The 14,990-nt window shown below is 39.5% G+C and overlaps 1 pseudogene; it reads right to left on the bottom strand.

Annotated features, from left to right (window-relative positions):
• Positions 1 to 2,715: 2,715 nt before the first annotated feature.
• LOC134210729 (beta-1,3-galactosyltransferase 9-like) overlaps positions 2,716 to 14,990 on the bottom strand; it is a 32,992-nt pseudogene continuing 20,717 nt past the window's right edge.

Below are 14,990 nucleotides of genomic sequence, written 5' to 3'. Positions count from 1 at the left end.
CTTTACTTCTCAAACAGGGAATTAAGCAGCTTTACGAAGTGCTGCATCATATTATGTCGAAAACATGTGAGGAAGAAGAATTGGCTTCTCTATAAACAATGGCACAGAATGGAATGACCCAATTAATTTTCCAACTCGGGGTGCGTAGTGATGAACTCTAGTTTTAATTAGAAGTTATAAAAAAAGAATTCGAGGAGCAAAATCATGTTCCACATTCTGTTCAACAGACTGATATGACTTGAAGGGTCATTCGTCGGCGAATACCGTCCCGGTTATCTTGAGAATCGATCAATGATGAATCAACTGTTTACCCTGAGGCAAATCGATTCAGTGAAATGAATTACATTATAGCAAATTATGCCGAATTATGCTCTAGTTATGGATTGAGACAAGGCGACGCACTATCGAATTGACTGTTCGATATATCGTTCGAAGGCAGCGATTAGCAGATTTGATGTCCAAATTAGCGGAACAACTATCACACGATAGAATACGCTCCTGGGCTTTGCGAAAGATATGGATATTATTGCAATTGACCCCGTGCTGTGGAAGAAGCTTTTGCTCCTTCTACGATAGACAGCAAAAATTGGACTCTTCATCAACACCAGCTACACACAAAGTACATGGTAGCTGCGAATCAACGCGGATAAATGACTGGTGGTAGTAGAGAACTGGCGCTAGATGATCAAAAACTTAAAGTAGTAAAAGGATGTGTGTACCTTGGACCTTTAGTGACGTGCCATGAAGCATCTGGAAACGAGTGGCCCAAGAAAAGGATGCTATATCCGGCAAAGGATCATCAAGGAGGAGCATTAGACCATTCAATTTAAATTTAGAAATGATTACTAGACATTAAGGAGGCTCAAATTAGTATGGGAAAAACTTTTTCCAATTTTTTTGATGGGCCGCCCTTTCATTCGGTTCTATTTGATGCCCTGATGCTCTGGAAAAAAATCAGCCAAATCGGTCAACGTTTGGGCGGTGCTAAACTCGCTGGAAGTTTATATGCAAACATGTATGCAGAAACATCCAAAAACAGTGAATTGCAGTTTGACGGCACAACCTACGATGAAGAACTATGATACTCATTCACTGGCGCTAACCGCAAGTCGAGCACATCTGTATATGGAGCTCCATATACAGATGTGCTCGACTTGCGGTTAGCGGCAGTTCAGATCTTGCAGAATTTATTACAGAATGTTATGGAGAAATCCGCGAGAAGATTAGAGTTTGCCCGGCTAAGTTATTAGCATTTCTCTGAAGTGGGGTTTGAGCAAATATCGTTTCTTTTACCTTTGAAAAGAAATAAACTCACCCCTACTACAACACTCCAGTAAAATGCTAATATCTTTGCCTAATAAACTCTAAACTTCTCGCGGTTTTCAACATAACATTCTGTATTTAATTCTACAGGAACTGAATGAGTATCATGGTTCTTGATCGAAAATTGTGCCGTACTGCCGTCCAACTTCAAATCACTGTTTTTGGATGTTTTTGCATACAGTTTTCCATATAAACTTCTAATAAGTTTAGCACCGCCCAAACGTTGACCGATTTGACTGAAATTTTGTCCAGAGCATCAGGGCATCAAATAGAACCGAATAAAAGAGAGGCCCATAAAAAAAAGCGTTTTTTGAGCCACCCGACTAGACATATTAGTTTTCAAAAAATAGTAACTCAAGCCATTACTGAACATGTTTCCCGGTTGAGTAGATTATTTCCCAAATCATTTCCCATCGTGTCCAATTTTCGTTTTTTCGGCTTTTCCCGGCTTTCTCAACTGTATGTAGTGGAAACCCTGTTAAGTAGACCCTGACTGAAGGAGACATGAAAACGGTTGTGAGCGTGAATCAGTTCAAGGTAAACTGACGTTTCACTGCGTAAAACGAGGACAAAAAAGAACAGGTTCAGGGTTAAGATTTTAATATTGTTGTAAAGAAATTAAATATCATCACACATCATCACACAAAGAAGATTTCCATGTCTGTTCATCTGTGAAAAATGGCTAGATTCAGAATGCTGCATTATAACATATTGTTTAAAGTTTCTTTGAGAAAAATATCATCATGATTGGTTTATAAACTAAACCTCATAAATCTTGAACATAGCGTAAACCAATTGTTCGACTCAAGTTGCTCTGCTTCTACTTGCAATGTAACACATTACTGGTGTTTCAAATTGTGATTTTTATAAACATTAGGCTTTCCAATTTCAACTATTTACTTACCTAAAGGAAATATAGTCTTATTTTCTTCACATCAGCGTTTGTTTTTTTTTTAGTAAGTCTGTAACATTTCATCAATGCGCGTTCACTTCCTAACGATTGTACTACACACATTTGTTTGTTCCTTCTTCAGACTAGGTATGTCGAAAAACGGGGAGAAAGGCTACCGGAAAATGTTGCTAATAATTTACTTCGTTTGAAATTATTGGCACATGGTCGAGTGGTAAGGCCGGATACTGCCCTACCAATTAATTAGGGAAGAGGAAACACATTATCTTATTATCTATTCAACTCAATTTTCATTCCAAGCAATTGGTGTTACTTTATAAAAAGCAAATAACATTTGTTTCCTATTGGGAAAATTAACAAAATAGCGATGAACACTCTGCAGTCACTTAAAATATTTGCAATGTTGTGCAAAAGTGTTTGTGCATTTGAATCTAATAGGCTAAACAATACTGAGAAAGAAGTAAATTATGAATCGGTTTACATTTCATGGCTTTGGATATTCGATTTTATTAATACAATTCTACTTTCATTCAATGAGTTCTTACTTCAATATCCTTTATAATCTAACTAAACAATGTTTTAGTTTTTCTTTTTCTCTACTTAAATCTTATAAGGTCGATCGAGTTGTGGATTCTTGTTTTCTTTTTTCGAGTGTTATTTCTCACTTTGAACCGATTTTGAGCCATCGTGTTTAATTATGTTGTTTTTTTTTATTCTCCTACAAAGAAACGAGTGTTAAAGCAAAATATCATAACACACCTGCGTTCAGAATAATATCAGTGCCAGTTAGGGCTCGTACACTTATTACGTAAGCATTTTTTCTGGGTTTTTCGAACCCCCCTCCCCCATGTAAGATTTTTTTCATACAAATGATTTTTTATTTATATGGAGCGTAAGATATTGACCGACCCCCCCCCCTCCCCCCATAAGTGCTTACGTAATATGTGTACGGCCTCTTAATTTTCCAATTTGTTTGACGTGAGTGTCCAATTGATTTGACGGCCTTTATCAATTTATTTGAACAAGAACTGAAATGTGCAGTAAGTAGTGTCATGTAACTGAAAGGTTATAGCTGTTCGTAAAAAAATGGAAACTACACTGACTTAAAAGCTTCACTCTTATTACTCTGAACACAAGTGTGAGGTTTTGAACCGTTATGTAACCGGTTATTTAACATAATTCATTACAACTAATTATTTGAACAAATGTGTACGGATTCGTTGGTAACTTACAAATATCTATAATTAGTAGGTGTAATCGAAAAAAATAAATAAGTAGAGTTATGGGAAAAGACAGACAAGATTGGGAGATCAATGTATTCGTGTTTCATCATTGAGTTGGATTAGATCGGTTAACGTTTGATGATTGAGGCATGACATTTTAAATCTGTTTAACTATGGCTTTAAACGAGTTATTGCATTTTACCGGACAACAACCTGTCGAATGACAGCGAAATGTTTTAAAAGCTAACTCATAATACTAGTAATATCACAAACCATAATCTTAAATTTATATAATAGTCATCCAACGGGCTAGACATTACGTGGTGTAACAGAGCAAGTGAATTGTTGCGTACATTATTTTACTCATGAACATCCTAACTAAATTTTATTGTGCCCTGTTAATTAATCTTTAATCTATATACATAAAAATGAATTTCTGTCTGTCCGAACCTTATAGACTCCGAAAATACTGAACCGATCGGCGTGAAAATTTGTATGCAGAGGTTTCTGGGGCCGGGGAAGGTTCTTAAGATGGGGCTCCCATACAAATGAAACAGAAATTTCTGCATAATGCGAGAACTAATCAGAGAATAAATCAATTTTAGGCGAAACAAAGTTCATCGGGTCTGCTAGTTATCAAATAAAATTTTACATTTTTCGCCATTGTTGTTGGTATCCATATTCGATCCAGCTAGGCAATTTATATAACGAACATTTTTTTGCATGTTTGTGTATTTATTCTGAAGAATGAGGTTTAAAACTGACAATATTTACATGTAAAAATAATGCAAACCAAATAGGTGCATGGGTTGGGATGGTGATCATTATAATACATTACCACCCATACACAACAAAATTTAAATCTACAGGTCATTAAATGGATTGATACCGTCTATTATCAAACATGAAACATGCAGGGTTTGCTATTATGCTATTTCAATCTTATTTTTGATGTGATCACAGGCAAACAGACATGGCAGTTGAGAAGATTTTTTTGCGATATTTAAAGAATGTCTATGTAGCTTCATAACATCCCAAGAGAAAACAAAGATGTGGACAAAGATGAGAAAACCACGAAAGCAAAAAAAAAACTCATTGCTAAAAAACTGGAACAGCATTAAATAGATTTCATTGCCCAAAAGAAGCGCTGACTTGTTGGAGTACTTGGCGCATTTTTTTATGAAAACGATACTGAAACTGAAAACGTGTGTTGAGAAGAAAATATTCATGAAATATGCGAAAATAATATCCACTGCTCTCCGGTCGGGATCGAACCCACACCTCCATAATACGCTATGCTGCTCTACCACTAATGTTGCAAACTGTAATGAGGTTCTTCATTAAGTTACACAGTACTGTGATAAACTGCCGCCATCGATAATCAATTTCTTCCGATGTCTATCGTACTCTATGCCCCTTATGAGCTCTGCAGGAAGCAAGTTTCATTGACATGTATGCGGTCAATTATGCGGTAGCATGGAAGGCGTTCGAAAGTTGTTGCGAAAACAAGAAACTAATTGTCAAGACGCACATTGACACTCTCTTCGCGCTGGAGAGTCTCTAGAAGGAGAGCTATGGGAGACTTAGTCAACTATTAGGTGACTTCAAGACTTCGTGAAGAACCTGCAGATGCTTGAGCAGACCAGAGAGAAGCCTTGTTTACATGGTGCGTATCAGATTGGGCTTGGCATCTTTAGGTAGAGAAAATCAATAGAGCTAATAAATTATAGAGGGAGACTGTCGCTCTCGTCACTGCCGAAACATTTTTTGCTGGCGAGGATAGGGCGCGAATGTCAACGAAGGAAAAATCAGTACGTTTTGACAGATGTGTATCCAACAAGTTTGGGAACGAGAACAAAGGGAACAGCAGCGACAATCTTCCTCTATAGTTTACTACCCCTATTTGGGAATCCCACCACAACCGTGGTTTTTTTTATAACGGTAGAGGCATACAATAGTAGTTTGTGCAACAAGTTGCAAAGATGATTTTTCAGCACGAGTTGTACGTTTATCCAACGAGGTTGCCAAGTTGGATAATACTACGAGTGCTGAAAAATTGAGTTTTGTAAATGAGTTGCACTACGCTATTTTTTAAAATAATGCAATGACTTGAATTTGATAATTTAAATTAAAAATTGTAAAGTCTAATCGACTCCAAATGATCATGCTTAATAAATCATGTTGTTGAAAAACACATATACCGTTATCAAAAGTCACATTGCATAGTTCGATAAGCCGTGAAGGATACGTATCTGCCTTTGGAAATTTTTGATGTCATGTCCATCAAACTGTTTCATATATTACGCGACGCAGAGAATACACTATTTGAACACTTACCCAAGCTCATTCAACAAAATGTAGTCATGTATTGTTTTCTGTATTGGTTTTCATTATAGCACCCAAATGAGTAAAGAAATGAATATTATGCAACCCATTTGAGTTGCATAATGTCTCATTAAGCCCATTTCGGTAGTATGGAAAAGTAGGCCGTTTTATCTCTCAAAGGCGAACTGTAATCCAGATATTATGATCAGGAATTGCAAAAAATTATTTTTCATTTTGCTGTTTTCAAGATATTAGTTTCTGTTTAGGTTCTATAACAAAATGGTGTGGCGTTAATACCCTAAAGTGGAGCCTAAAACTAGTAGAATGAGGTCAAGAAAACATATTGACAAATGTTTGCGTCTTTCATAGATACAACCGTTAGAAGAAATGTTTTTTTTTTGGAGAAAAACCTAAATTTTTTTGAATTGGATGACATATGACAACGCTAAGTACATAAAAAGTTGGGCCTTTCTAAGCTCAAAAAGTGGTATGTACACCATATTGCTGAGAAATTTTAAACGAAAAAGATAGATACAAAAAACTGCTGTTTTAAGGGGTCACCCTAAGTAAACTTGGGAAAATTGCTCTAAATCGATCAATTTAAGAGAAATATTTTTTTCGCAAAATTCATGGAAACTGGCTGAACTACAACTTCGTGAGCATTGTATACTGTATCTCTGCAAACAAAAAGTTTTACTTTTTGATTTTTAAATGTTCCACCCTAATTTTTAGAAAACCCCAATAAGCCCCTTTCCGTTAGGAACAACTTTGTATACCAAAGTTTTTTTTTTATCTTTTCTATTTTTGGCTTGAAAAACTTATTACTACTTTTCCTGCTATCTGGGTCAGTACCACACACAAGAATCACATCACCACACAAGCCACCATGCACAAAGCCATACACATGTAGCCCTCCCTGTCACATCGACACAAAACAGTTTTATGCACCGCATTGGTCAGCATTTGTAACCGTTACGGCAGATCCATGCTTGCACGAGCTCTACTGAATTCGTGTCCGCACTTTGCAGCACTGTCTAATGTCGAATTCGTTTAAAAAGTTAACCTAGGGTTGGAACCAGTTCCAACCAGTGCTGTCAAAGTGTTTTTGATTTGCCAGGTTGAACTAGGTTCGCACTAGTTCCAACCCCAAAGCTGTCGGGTTCGCACTGTGTTGTTTCACGGTTTCCCCAGGTCTACTCAATACAACTGTACTTTAAATGTCAAAACCACGTGGGTGGTGAATGCGGAATAAACAAGCAGAAGGGAGAACCGAAACTGTCTGTTTATTAAAATAAAATGAGCGTTGAAAATCTTTTTCCGGAAATTTTGTGATATTTGTTGTTGTAGTTTGAAATGAAATTAATCCATGTTGTCTAGATTCAGTTTTAAAAATAATTGTTAGGGAAGTTATGTATTCATAAGTTCATCTCTTTCTCACAGATGGTGTCCTAAATTAGGTTGTGGATGGAATTATGTAGTTTGGGAATTCCCTTGCCGTTCACAAATCCGCTAAGAATTGTCAGAAAAATGTATTTGAGGAATAATGAATAGAATTATTTCTTATGTCAGAATTTCTTTGAAATTCTTCCAAAACCTTTTCGTGCGTTTCAAAATTTTCGGAATTCTGCCAGAAACTACTTCAGAATCTTGATGTTTTTAGGATACTATCTTTCAGAATTCTCCATATTTTTCCAAAGATCCTTTCGAGATAAATTTTGAAAATTCTTCTAGGAATATCTTGAATACTGTTCCAGGATTTTCTCTGAAGTTGCTCCAGGAATTAATTGTAAATTCCAACAATATAATACCTTCAGGAAATCCTTTCAGAATACAGAAATCACTTCGAAATATCTTTCAGAATTGCTACGCAGCAGCGATAAATTCCCCGGAAGTACTTAAATTCTCCTGGGAGATCTTAAAATGAAATGCATGGGCCAAAAATCCGGCGGAATTTCCTCTCGAGGTATGAGGCTACCTTTATCAAGAGAGGAAGCGAGGAAAAAGCGAATCCTGGAGAATTTTATTACATGCTTGAGTGTTCTCCGAAAAAAAACTTGCAGAAATAGGGAAATGTTCCGATCTCCATTCCACTGTACATATATCCATCTTATCGCCTAAACAGAGAAAATACGGCACCAATTTCATCGTTCTTTTCGTCAACATGCGTGCTCACTGCTGAAATCCAAAAAATAATAAACAAACCAAATTCCTTTCCATTGCTTTGTTTTTAATGGGATTGAAATAGGAGCTATGAGATGAAGTGGCGAACCGTTCCCCTAGATGAATGTACGGAAATACGGAAAATACGGAATTCGTGGTATAAAAATGTGCACGGGATTATTGAATATAATTACAGGGGAACTGTACCGATCCCCATCTCACTGAACATAAATATTCATCTCAACGGGAAACAAAGAATGCAGCACCAATTTCGTCGCCTCTTTTGTCAACATGCGTCTACTCGCTGAGAAAATCACAAAAATAATAAACAATCCAAATCTAATTCATTGTCTTTGTTTTTGTGGATGAATATCGGAGCCATGAGATGAATTCCAGGAGCAGTTTCCCGTTTATATCCACCCAAAAGTTATTTCCACTATCCGCAAAAAATCAGTTCACGCACCAAACATATTTATTTATCATGATGTCGATTATCAACGCCATCGCACTGACAGTGCACTGATGTCCTGGATCATACGAATCAAAACAAACACGATGATTACCACCAACATATCAAATGACAGATGGAACTGAAATGTTTTTATTCAGGTTCGGGTTGGCACTGACCCAGGTTTAAAAACGAATTCGACAAAATAATAGACGCAATGCCAACCTATTTGTCGATTTAAGGCATTGAATCATCTCAGCTCAGATTACTTCCATCAGGCCATCAGGCCATCAGGCAGCAGTTCCACGTGCTGGCAAAGCTCATCATGTCACTTCCTACGGCAAGTTTGTCTGTCGCAACACGGAGTCTCCCATATTCGGTGCTACTTACGGATCCCAGATTCTTCGAAACAGGACCGATTCACCTTCGAAGCAGAATATTGAATGGAGCTGCTGAAAGAAGAAAGACACTATTTCGTGTCGTATTCGGAAGGATTATTCCGGAGTTGTTTCTGAAGTCCTGTTGTATCAGAACGTCGGCTCAGGAGGTACTTTCCCCTCAGTTTGGGAGATTTGTGACATCACCCTGTTGTATTCTAGTTCACGTGTTCTTTTTTTAACTTTATTTAGGTGTTTTCATAATACGTAAGTTCACTATGAAAAATTAAGGGAAGGGAAACAGATAGATTCTCTTCGCCGGCTAACATTACGTCCCTCCAAAATGTGGTCAGTGACCACTGGTCATTAAATTGAAGGAAGGGTGGGCCAGATGGACTCCCCTTGCGAACCAACCAACGATCTCGCCAATTGTTTTCAGCCACAACCATCATGGTTTGGTTTGGGATTTACATAATCAGGCGTAAATTCGAAAAGCTGACAAATTTTTGAGAAGTGGTAGCTTTTCATTCAGCCAGCACGTTTTCGAACGAAGAGTAGGCTTGCGAGAAATTTTTCGACAAAACAACGATTATTAAAAGGACCTTCATTGAAGGTGCCGAAGAAAGAAAGTGTAATCCAGCAGTTAGGTGAGCCACGATAAACAGCGTTTCAGGCGTTTCATGGGGATTAAGCTGAATCCATGAGCGATTTGCCCGAGATCTTACCGAAGCAGAATCGAGTACTTCGTCGTACTCATCATGCTGTTATGAAACCAGACAGCAGTACGGACATATATAGCAGCATTCCTCCAAACGATGCTTGGAGAACGCTTTGCTTTAGAACACATTGCTCTTGTAGAAGACGTTGCCAAAATGTATTCCGCAACATAATCTCTCCAAACGATTTTATTTAGCTGCTGACAGCAGGATGCTGATGAATCCAGCCGACCGACAGCTACAGAAAATCATTTGGGAGAGATGGTGCTAATGAATCAGCTTCATACTTAGTTAAGATGAACGAAACTTATGTGGTGGTGTACCTCAGAGCTGCTAAGGTCCTCAGGAACGGTTTCTACCTGGATGGAATGCTGTCTGGAGTAGACGACATCGAAACAGGGAAAGGAATTGTAACAGCAAAGAACTGCTGCCAGCGGTGTAGGAGGAATTGAGAGACGAGCGGTCGATTCTAGAATTATATTCATCGACCTCCCGCTAACTTTGGGTTTCACATTGAACCCAGCACTGGTTTTGCTACCGTTTCAGTCTGCCTCCCTTGGATAAATCTGCAGAATTTACAAAGCGGTGCATGTCTCGTCTATTTGATCCATTAGACTAAGGCTTCCAAGCCGCTAAATAGGTTTCACGTTTCTAAATGAAGCTCCCTGAGCCTCTTTTGAGAGAAGGCCCAGTCTCTTAAAAAGAGGCCTCCTAGCCTTTTGAAAGGAGTATCCATGGCCTGTTGAAAAGGGGCTCTAGGCTTCTGAAATGAGGCTCCAGAGCCTCATAAAATAAAGCTCCAGAACTACTTAAAATGATGCTTTCGAGCATCTAGAGAGGAGGTTTCCGAGCCTCTTGAAAGGAGGCTCTGAGCCTCTTTGAAAGGAGGCTCTACTCTTTGAAGGAGGCTTCAGATCTGTAAGGAGGCTTCTGAGCTCTCTTGAAAGGAGGCTTGAGCTCTTGAAAGGAGGCTCTGAGCTCTTGAAAGGAGGCTCTGAGCTCTCTTGAAAGGAGGCTTCCTGAGCCTCTTGGAAAGGAGGCTCTGAGCCTCTTGAAAGGAGGCTTCCTGGAGCCTCTTTGAAAGGAGGCTTCCGAGCCCTCTTGAAAGGAGGCTCGGAGCCTCTGAAAGGAGGCCTGAGCCTTGAAAGGAGGCCTGAGCCTCTTGAAAGGAGGCCTGAGCCTCTTGAAAGGAGGAGGCTTCCGAGCCTCTTGGAAAGGGAGGCTCTGAGCTCTTTGAAAGGGGAGGCTTCCTTTCTTGCAAGGAGGCTTCCGAGCCTCTGAAAGGAGGCTCTGAGCTCTCTGAAAGGAGGCTCTGAGCTCTTGAAAGGAGCTTCCTGAGCCTCTGAAAGGAGGCTTCCTGAGCCTCTTGAAAGGAGGCCTGAGCCCTTGCTGAGGCCTGAGTCTCTTGAAAGGAGGCTTGAGCCCTCTGAAAGGAGGCTTCGAGCCTCTTGAAAGGAGGCTTCCTGAGCCTCTTGAAAGGAGGCTTTTCCGAGCTCTTGAAAGGAGGCTCTGAGCCCTCTTTAAAGGAGGCTTCTGAGCTCTTTGAAAGGAGGCTTCCTGAGCCTCTTGAAAGGAGGCTTCTGAGCTCTCTTTGAAAGGAGGCTTGAGCCTCTTGAAAGGAGGCTTCGAGCTCCTTGAAAGGAGGCTCTGAGCCTCTGAAAGGAGGCTTCCTGAGCCCTTTGAAAGGAGGCTCTGAGCCTCTTGAAGGAGGCTTTCCGAGCCTCTTGAAAGAGGCTTCCGAGCCTCTGAAAGGAGGCTCTGAGCCAAGGTGAAAAAATCAAATTTTATACAATCTGGTTTGATCAACACTCACATGCATCATACTTTTAAATTATCCATTGGTAAAACTTAGTCAGTAAAATAATAGGGGACATTAGATCGAAACACTGTTCTATGGGATTCATTCAGTGAGTAACTACAGCGCAAGAAATGAAAGGCACTGCGAGAAGATGTGAAAACGAGATCGATGTACTCGATTTGAAGGTTCAAAGTTAAATTAGCAGAATTATACCAGAAGCCGAATGTTGACGGAAGGAGTCAGTTGAAAAGAGAACGGAAAAGGAAGACTACCAAAACAAGAACCTGCAGAACAAGAAAGCCAGGAAAAACGTGTGTTTACCGTTGCGCAAAAAAGCGGATGCAGAACGATATGTCAGATTTTAGGAGATCGTCACTGGCGTGCAGAGAAAACAGCGCCATATTCCGTTATAACGACCAGAAGGTAATTTTTTCGGATGATGACCAAGCTGTGAGGCGCCTAAAATATGGATGAGAAAGGCCAAGCCCTGCTTTACTCAAAAGGAATTAAGCAGCTTTACGAAATGCTGCACATATTATGTCGAAAATGGGAGGAAGAAGAATTGGCTTCTATAAAACAATGGCACAGAATGGAATGACCCAATTAATTTTCCAACTGGGTGCGTAGTGATGAACTCTGTTTTATTAAAGTTATAAAAAGAATTCGAGGAGCAAAATCATGTTCACATTCTGTTCAACAGACTGATATGACTTGAAGAGTCATTCGTTGGCGAATTGTCCCGGTTATCTTGAGAATCGATCAATGATGAATCAACTGTTTACCCTGAGGCAAATCGATTCAGTGAAAGAATTACATTATAGCAAATTGCCGAATTATGCTCTAGTTATGGATTGAGACAAGGCGACGCACTATCGAATTGACTGTTCGATATATCGTTCGAAGGCAGCGATTAGCAGATTTGATGTCCAAATTAGGAAAATATACTCGATAGAATACGCTCCTGGGCTTTGCGAAAGATATGGATATTATGCAATTGACCCGTGTGTGGAAGAAGCTTTTGCCCTTCTACGATAGACAGCAAAATTGATCTTCATCAACACCAGCTACACACAAAGTACATGGTAGCTGCGAATCAACGCGGATAAATGACTGGTGGTAGTAGAGAACTGGCGCTAGATGATCAAAAACTTAAAGTAGTAAAAGGGTGTGTACCTTGACCTTTAGTGAGTGCCATGAAGCATCTGGAAACGAGTGGCCCAAGAAAAGGATGCTATATCCGCAAAGGATCATCAAGGAGAGCATTAGACCATTCAATTTAAATTTAGAAATGATTACTAGACATTAAGGAGGCTCAAAAGTATAGGAAAAACTTTTTCCATTGATGGGCCCTTTTTCTTCTATTTGATGCCTGATGCTCTGGAAAATTGCTCAACACGTTTGGGCGGTGCTAGCTGGAAGTTTATATAAACATATGTAGAAACATTCAAAACAGATGTGCAGTTTGACGGCACTACGATGAAGAATCATGATACTCATTCACTGCTAATCAGAAATACCATCTGTATATGGAGCCATATACAGATGTGCTCGACTTGCGTTAGCGGTTCAGATCTTGCAGAATTTATTACAGAATGTTATAGAAATGCGAGAAGATTAGAGTTTGCCGCTAGTTATTAGCATTTCTCTGAAGTGGGTTTGAAAATCGTTTTTTACCTTTGAAAAGAAATAAACTCACCCCTACCACAACACTCAGTAAAATGCTAATATCTTTGCCTAATAAACTCTAAACTTCGGTTTTCTAACATTCTGTATTTAATCTACAGGAACTGAATGAGTATCATGGTTCTGATCGAAAATTCGCTAAATGGTCCAACTCAAATCACTGTTTTTGGATTTTTTGCATTTTCCATATAAACTTCTAATAAGTTTAGCACGCCCAAACGTTGCCATTTGGCTGAAATTTGTCCAGAGCATTAGGGCATCAAATAGAACTGAATAAAGAGAGGCCATAAAAAAGTGTTTTTGAGCCACCCACTAGACATATTAGTTTTCAAAAATAGTAACTCAAGCCATTACTCCGGTTGAGTAGATTATTTCCCAAATCATTTCCCATCGTGTCCAATTTTCGTTTTTCGGCTTTTCCCGGCTTTTCCAACTGTATGTGTAACCCTGTTAAGTAAAACGGATAAACTGATACGGTTGATCAAGGCGACAATGGATCGAGTGATGTGCGTAGTTCGAGTTTCAGAGGCTTTCTCGAGTCCCTTCGAAACGCGCAGAGGGTTACGGCAAGATGATCGTCTTTCGTGTCTGCTATTCAACATCGCTTCGATATTATGGCACGTAAGCCATAATGTGGTGACGAAATCGAGGTGGTTGAAGAATTCGTGTACTTGGGCTCACTCGTGACCTCCGATAGCGATACCAGCAGAGAAATTCGGAGACGCATCATGGCAGGAAATCGTACGTACTTTGGACTCCGCAAAATGGTCCGATCGAATAGAATTCGCCGCCGTACCAAACTGACTATCTACAAAACGTTTATTAGACCGGTAGTTCTCTACGGACACAAGACCTGGACGATGCTCGTGGACGACCAACGCGCACTGCAAGTTTTCGAAAGTAAAGTGCTGCGTACCATCTATGGTGGGGTGCAGATAGCGGACGTTACGTGGGAGAGGCGAATGAACCACGAGTTGCATCAGCTGTTGGGAGAACCATCCATCGTTCACACCGCGAAAATCGGAAGACTGCGGTGGGCCGGGCACGTAGCCAGAATGTCGGACAGTAATCCGGTAAAAATGATTCTCGACAACGATCCAACGGGAACAAGAAGGCGAGGTGCACAGCGATAAGGTGGATCGATCAGGTGGAGGACGAATTCCGGACCCTCCGTGCGTGATTGGCGACTGCAGCCATGGACCGAGCTGAATGGAGAAGGTTTTTGTGTACATAAACAATAGATCTATTAACTGATCGCAGTGGCACACCCTAACAGGAAAAAATCTAAAAATATTGGAGGGCTTTATTATACTTACGTGCTGTCGTATTTTTCGTCGAAATAATCAAGGAATAGTTCTTTCCAAATGACTGCTGCAAACCTGTCAATGGTACAATTTTCTGTATTATATATTCATTCTCACATTCATTTTGTCTAACTTCCCCTTGAAATATCACCTCCTCGGCCTTTCCACATACCTCATTTACGCACTTTCTGTTACAACGGAACGCTGCAGGTTAATCGGTGTTGAACTTCTTTTTTTTAACTATGATTCCTTCGAATCAATAATAGTTAGTACTATGGCTGTTTCAGTTGTTCTTAATTGATTTTACTGTTGAGATAAAACTTTCGCTACTGTCGTTACTTCTGCTGTTGTGCTAAGAATGTTTCCTTTTTGTCTACGCATAAAACAGTGGTCAATTTTTAAACTTGAATACCGTTCGGCTACCGAACGTGTACTTGTGTTAGATGCTTTGCGGTCCGCCGAAAAATCGAGACACTTCATATACGTGGGTTAGGTAATCAAGAGTTTATCACGATCGTCATAATTATCCTTTCAGTTGTGCATGGTTTTTTGTCTCCTTTTCTGTTACCTACTACTTTCGGTTCATTATTCCTATCCGTTACCGAATGTTTACTTTATTTGTTCCTTGCTCATTTATAATCATCTCTAAACTAACAATAAATATACAGTTTCAGTTTGGAATCTTATTCTTTTGTTCACATGTCTAACTAGATTATACATCTC

This window comes from Armigeres subalbatus, chromosome 2 (genome assembly GCF_024139115.2).
Source record: "Armigeres subalbatus isolate Guangzhou_Male chromosome 2, GZ_Asu_2, whole genome shotgun sequence".
NCBI lineage: Eukaryota > Metazoa > Arthropoda > Insecta > Diptera > Culicidae > Armigeres > Armigeres subalbatus.
The sequence above is the reverse complement of the archived record's forward strand: the minus strand, read 5'-3'. Positions and strand labels throughout refer to the sequence as shown.